This window comes from Cantharellus anzutake (genome assembly GCF_015039405.1).
Source record: "Cantharellus anzutake strain C23 chromosome Unknown EI90scaffold_7, whole genome shotgun sequence".
NCBI lineage: Eukaryota > Fungi > Basidiomycota > Agaricomycetes > Cantharellales > Hydnaceae > Cantharellus > Cantharellus anzutake.
Genome location: NW_024066957.1, coordinates 1,261,267 through 1,268,933, shown reverse-complemented (window position 1 = coordinate 1,268,933; position 7,667 = coordinate 1,261,267).

Sequence of the window (7,667 nt, the reverse complement as noted above, 5' to 3'; positions counted from 1 at the left end):
GCGTAACTATGAAGTGTACGACAAGGAGATGCTCGCAATAGTGCGCGCCCTCGAGGAGTGGTGGCATTTCCTACAAGGAGTGGAGGAGAAAGTCGAGGTCTACACTGACCACCGCAACTTAGGATATTTCCGCACCACGCAACGGCTGAACCGGTGCCAAGCGCGGTGGTCCCTTTTACTCTCCCAATTCCACTTCACCCTCATCCACCGCCCCAGGAAACTCATGGGAAAGCCGGATGCGCTCTCTCGCCACGCAGACCACCTGAAAGGCAAGGACGACAATGATGGGCTAACCCTCCTCCAACCTGCTTGGTTTGAGGCCCATGCAGCGGAGGCGGTCTTGGTAGAGGGTGAGGAGATGACTATCCTCGAGAGGATTAGCAGGGCAAAAGACCTAGATGAAAAGGTGGTGAAGGCGATGCGGGAACTGGGAGAGGGCACACTGAGGTCAGACGAGTGGGAGAAGCAAGGAGAGCTGGTTCTGTACAGAGGGAAGATATATGTCCTGAAAGACCCACAGCTCTGCCATGACCTAGTGCGGCTACACCACGACGCATGGGCGACGGGACACCCAGGACGGTGGAAAACCCTGGAACTCGTCTCCCACGACTACTGGTGGCCACGGATGGTGGAGTATGTCGGGCAGTACGTCTGCAGGTGCAACACCTGCAACCATGTCAAATCCTTCCCCTCCTGCAAAGTGGGTAAGCTCACCCCGAACAAGATCCCTGCCCACCGCTGGCAGGTGATTTCGGTGGACATGATTGGAGAGCTCAGGGCTACAATGCAGTCCTGGTTGTGGTGGATTGCCTATCCAAACGCATCCACGCAATCCCCACAGTGATGACAGTGGACTCGGCAGGGATCGCGCAGCTTTTCCTTGAACATGTCTGGAAGCACCACAGCCTCCCTGAGGAAATCCTCAGTGACAGAGGGAGCGCCTTCGTCTCGCGATTCTCGAAGGAACTCACGGACCTCCTCGGCGTCAAGCTCACCCCCTCGACGCCCTACCACCCCCAGACAGATGGGCAGATGGAGAGAGTAAACCAAGAGGTAGAAGCCTACCTCCGGGTATTTGTCAACCACCGCCAAGATGATTGGGCGGACTGGCTCCCACTAGCAGAGTTCGCCTATAACAACCGCATCCACTCCTCCACTCGCCGCACCCCTTTTGAGCTCGACACTGGCCAACACCCCAGGATGGGGACGGAACCCACACGCACATCCGAGGTAGAAGCCACTGATGCCTTCTCATCGAGGATGATGAAGATGCAAGAAGAGGCGAAAGCGGCGCTAGAGCATGCGGCGGATGAGATGGCCTGCTACTATGACCAGAACCGCGAGGTGGCCCCTACGTACCAAGAAGGCGACCGGGTCTGGCTCAGCACCCAGAACTACACAACTGACTGCCCAACCAAGAAGCTAGACCACAAATGGACTGGCCCCTTCACGATCGTTAAAGTCGTCTCCCCCGCCGCTGTCAAACTCCGGCTCACCGCCTGACAAAGAGGGATCCACCCAGTCATATCCGTGACGAACATCAGACTGCACCGCCCCGATGAAATCGCAGAACGCCCCACCAAACCCCGCCCTGGCCCAGACCTCGAGATGGGGAGGGGGAGTATGAGGTCGAGAAAATCCTGGACTCTAAGTGGCTACGCCGAAAACTCTGGTACCTGGTAAAGTATACAGGCTGGCCACACAGAAAACCAGTGGCTCACACACGACCACCTGACCCATGCCTCCAACCTAGTTGAGGAGTTCCACGAACGCTGTAGGAGAAATAATATTCAAAGAATAAAACAATGATCTATCAGAATAGTCAATGAACAGGTGACAAGTTCAGACGTTTAACAGATCTCATGATCTTTATGAGACTGGACAGACATTAGAAGATCATTATAAAATATCTACACCCATGTAGTATGAGATTTAATCTACTACAATCATGCCTAGAACTTGACATAGGTGTAATATTCAAAGAATATATCCCTACAACAAGAAAATAGCACATAGACGGCAGAATAAGAAGGAACATTGGGAAAGAAATGTAAATATCTCGGGAACCAGTAAACTTTTGACTGTAATCTTTTTACCATCTGGAAGGACTGTTTCTTAACTTTATCCACGGTTTTGTTTCATTCTAAAAGCTTCAAAACTGACGGAGATATCGCTCAAACGGCGAAACACCTTATAATTCATATATATTTATTTGCTAATTCTTACAAAAGGTAATGTGACTCAAGGGAAATATATTGGCGCCCGGGAGTCTGGCGGACCGAATACCATATGATAGAGTATTCCCCGGCGCGGGCGGACAGTTTTTGATCGCATCAGAAGAGGAGAAAATGCTAAAAAACCGGATCTTGTATATTTTCCCATGATTCATCAAAACTTTTTGATTTTAAGCTCAAATAAATCGGAACAAAGGAATGATTGATGATCTGGATCTCGGATCATAAGCATAAAGTGATTCAAAAGTCCGCGGATCAGTTAATTAATTGGGAAGGCTCTAGAACATTAGTAATGATGTGGCTTCACAAAAAGGGGTCAATTAGAGAACAGTCTAGAAAGTTCCTTTATAGCCGAGTCATTTCTAAAGATAACCGTTCGTAATTAAGGCGGTGTAGAGCATAGCTTTAGCGCTACAAGATCCCGCTAAGATCGGCGCAAAAGACCAAGAAATGAATTACTTATTGCTGAGTCATGTCCTAAGTCCATTATTAAGCTTACACAGCCCAAGCCCCTATATCATTCTAGAACTATCTATAATACAAATGTAGCACATGTAACTAGTGCGAGGTGTGGGAGTAGAGAGGCCTCTGAAAAGCATAAAAGGCCGCCGCTTCTGCCCCCTCTCAAACCTCAGGTAGAAATAAAAGTTTAATTCTCCTCACCAGTGGTTGGTTCATTTGCTCCAAAAGATAAAAGCAAATATTAGTTGTTAGCTAATATAAAACTAACACGTCACTCTAAGCGTAAGTTAGGGTCAGTTAGACACAGCTGAACAAAAGTGTCATAGTGAGAATTAGTGAGAATTTGGTGGAGGGACTTCTTAATTGAATAATCTCTCAGCAATATTTGGTTATCACACCACAGGAGAAAAGTGAGCGATCCTGAACCTGCTAGATAACTAGCACGCACTCTAAGCGATAGAAAGAGCAGTTTGGTCACTCCTGTATTGAGTAACATTTATTGCGGAATTATTTTATTAGTAGTTTTCCTTCAGCAAATTATCAGGAAAATCACGTCCTACTGAAAAGTGGTATATCTAGGTGTAATATTGACTAGAAATCATAGTAAAGTCAATATAAAATTTTATCCGTAGACGATCTATACGTCAGGTGAGATCGTTGGGGGGTGTTTATTGTTGTTTAGACAGTGAACAATCATATATTTGGCAACCAAAACACAGTCAGTACACAAATCAGCACAAACTCTAATATCGTTATTGGACGTAGGAACTGGTTACATAAGGTGATCCAGCTCTGCTCCTTCAACGCACCCCCATGCCCTGGGGAGAGAGAAGGAGAACCGCCCAGCCACTTCGAGGCAAAGCGGCTTAAGGGGGGGGTGATGTCAGGGCACACCCGCCTGACCCCGTGCCACACCGCACTACCCCGTTATCACTCCCCGTCTCCTCTCCCCCATTTTCCCCCTTCTCTCTATCTCTATTTCTATTTCTATTCTACGGTCGATTTCCCTTTCTCCATGTACTACTACATACCTGACCCCACCCCCCTGATCGCCGCACGTGCCACGCACCCTCCCGCCTACTGAGCGGCCACCTCCGGGATCTCCTGCGGAGACACCCAGGGAGGTGTGGCTGTGTGCGGAGATGATGTGGCTTCCTCCACGTGACCCTAGCTGCATGTATATAATAGTGCCTGGGGTGGGAACAGAAGAAGCAGCCTTCTTCTCAACTTCCCACTTCAGTGGTCGGGGATGCTCACCCCACGACGGGATTGCCGCTACGCACAGCCGCTACTTGTCCCACCGAGTCCCGCGTGCAGGGACCTTGCCACTTTCGGAGCTGTCCCTGACAGCCCCAGAAGTAGCAGTATCCCCACCCGCCATCTATGTCCTCTCCAAACGCTCCCCGAGATCTCTGAACCTCTCCGTGAAGCTGACCGCCCTCACCTCCCTCGCCTCTGTGTCCGTGTCAGCCCTCCTAGACTCAGGGGCCACTGGGAACTTTGTAAGCCCCGAGTTCATCTGGAAGCACAGGCTCAAAACCTGTCAGGGCATGCCCCACCCAACCCCCGCTCTGCTCCCCTGCTCCGCACCGCTTCTCCCTCTTCCTTTCTCCTTTCCTCCTTTCTTCCTTTCTTTCTTTCTCTCTCTCTCACATGGACCACCTTTCCCACTGCTCAATGTATCACTGGCACACATTGTCACGACTGACAAATCCCGGGGCTCCATCAGCGGTGAACCAATGCTGATAGGCGAATCTGCCGACCCGAAACCCATCCTAACCAGCCCCCAACCCCATGTCTGGCCCCCTGCCTTACTGTGTGAGACTTGGCCAGTAATCAGAACCTAGACCCTGCCGGTATTCCGACCTTACCTCCAGTTCCTGAGCCCTTGGCGCTCCCGGCATTCAGTCATGCCTGCCTTGTCTCCATCCGAACCACACTCATCGCTTCCCGCTATGTGGTCACAGCCATGCCCCGCTTCCGTGCATTCCGCACCCTCTGCCCACTCTGCACCCTCTGCCCATCTCTGCACCTTCTGGCCACTTCTGGTTGCCCTTGACACCTCTGGTCAGGTCAACACTCCCACTCCCCTCTGTACCTCTGTTGGCCTTCATGCTGTCCTTGTGTGACAGTGCTGGCAGATCAACCTCTGTTCGCGGACTTGTGTCGGCACCGCACCGACCCCGCTTATTTGCGGACTTGTATCGGTGCCGTGTGCTGACCTCTGCTTTTCCTCTGGCCATTTGTCACTTGGCAGCTTATCATTCATTCCTTGCTGAGTGCCATTTATTGTTTGCTTCCCTGCCAATATCGGCATTTGATCCCCTCTTTATTGGCACTAGGTTATTGATCTCATTCAGTTATTCATCAATAACCCTTGCCACTTATTGTTTATTGATCTGTTCCTCGTTTCCAGTTCCCGGGCTCTTGTCCTTATTTAGTTTGACAATCCCCGCTTATCTCCACGCCGGACCGCGCCGGACTGACCGGCCTTTCTATATTCCCTCTTGCCTATTTATATACCTTGTAAATACTTTTGGGGACCTCAGTCTGAAATCAACTAGAGTACCCCCTGTCTGGTCTGAGTCTCTCCTTCTGCAAAGGGGGCTTCCCCCCTCTGAGTCCGTGCTCCTCCTATAGGTCCGCTCCGCCCGCAAGTCTTGTTTGAAGTCTGCTGTGAGTGTCAATCTGTAAATACGGGATCTCCCCCAAATGTCAAGCTCAGGGCACAGCGCTCCACCTGAGTCGCTGAGGCCGCGATCCCACTCTGCTAACCTTGAACAGCGCTTCCGGATGTGCCGCATATTTCTGCCTGCATATCCGCGTGCGCGCTCCAACAGACCTCTGCATCAACTCCGACCTCAACTCAGACAGAACCCAATCCATCTTCTATCTGTCTTCTGACAGTCTGCCAGACTCTAACTATATTCCCAGTCTCTGACAGCATTCCAGATCTCTGACAGTATTCCGACTCCGACAATAATCCAGACTCTGACACACATGCCCATTTCCCCTCCTGTATCTTACCATCCCTATATCGCTGCCACCGCCGCCACACTCGCCCTGCACCCACAGCGGGCCCTCTTGGGATCTCCTGTGGAGACACCCGGAGAGCCGTGGCTGTGTGCGGGGGTGATGTGGTGCGCCCCACGTGACCGATCCCGCATGTATAATAACAGCTGGAGTGGGAACTGAAGAAGTAGCCTTCTTCTCATATTCCCACTTCAGACTAAGTGGTCGGGGATGCTCACCCCACGATGGGATCGCCGCTACGCACAGCCGCTATTCATCCCACCGAGTCCCACATGCCGGGACCTCGCTGCTTTCGGAGCTGTCCCTGACAAAACCACCCTGCTCCCCCAGCCCATCCCTGTCCGTAACGTCGATGGGACCCCAAATGAGAATGGAGCCATAACAGAGGAACTAGAAGCCCTCCTGACGTTCAGACAGCATACAGAACAGGCCCGCTTCATGGTCGCAAACCTTGGGTGACAATCCCTCATCATAGGGCACTCGTGGCTGCTGCACCACAACCTGGAGGTGGACTGGGTATGACAAAAGATCACCATGTCCTGCTGCCCATCCTCCTGCCAGCTGCCACGAGCACGAGATGACCAAGACCCCATGCTAGAGCCCGGAGATGGGATCTACGCTGCGATCATCCCCCAGACTGGGGACATGAACTGAGGGCGACTACTACCCCTCTCAGCGGATGGCCCAAGAGGCCCACAACCCAGAGGTGGAACCCGCACTGTTCGAAACACTGGTACCAGAGCAGTACTGTCAGGGCACATACCCTGACTTAGCCCGGACCCGCTCCACTTCCTGCGCACTTCCTGCACTGCACGCTCCGCACGCCGCATGATCCGACCCAGATCCCACCTCATGTGACTTCCGGGTATCCCGGAAGTTTTCGCCATATTGGGGCCACTGTGGGAAAGTGAGAAGTTAACCTTCTTCTCACTTTCTTACCCACAGTAGGCAAGTGTAGCCTACTTTCTATTTATCTATACACTTTCTTACCCACAGTAGCATTGTGCCCTGAGATGGGCTGTTACAGGTCAGGCTCTGGGTTATAGAGAGAGGGGTCATGGGGACCCGGGTTTGTCCCCTGACAAGTACCAAGACTTCCGGGACGTATTTTCGAAAGAGGCCTTCGACCAGCTACCTCCCCGGAAACCTTGGGACCATGCCATTGATCTGGTACCGGATGCTAAACTCCCCAGGGGGAGGACCTTCCCGCTCTCACAGCCGGAGCAGAAGGAGCTGGACGAGTTTCTGCACGAAAACTTGCAGAACGGGCACATATGACCATCCAAGTCCCCAATGGGAGCCCCAGTCTTCTTTGTCAAGAAGAAGGACGGGTCACTGTGCCTGGTCCAAGACTACCGGAAGCTGAACGAGATCACAGTGAAGAACTCGTATCCACTCCCACTCATCTCGGACGTCCTTGCCCGCCTCTGCAGTGCTAAGTACTTCTCTGCACTAGACCTACACTGGGGGTTCAACAATGTCCGGATCAAGGATGGTGACGAGTGGAAGGCCGCGTTCGCGACCAACAGAGGGCTGTTTGAGCCCCTGGTGATGTTCTTCGGGTTGTGCAACTCACCCGCGACTTTCCAAATCATGATGAACGACATCCTTTGGGATTTCATCGACCGAGAGGTTGTCATCTGTTACATGGATGACATCCTCATCTTCACTGCTACCCTGGAGGAACACCGGAGGGTAGTACAAGAAGTCTTGGAGATGCTGTGGAAGAGGAAGCTCTTCCTGAAGCCCGAGAAATGTAAGTTTGAGCGGACACGGATCGACTACTTGGGGCTCGTCATTTCTGAAGGTAGCGTGGCAATGGACCCTGTAAAGGTCTGAGGAGTTCTCGACTGGCTGGTTCCGACCAAGGTGAAGGAGGTGCAGTCCTTCCTAGGGTTTGTGAACTTCTATCGCCGGTTCATCAAGGACTTCTCAGAG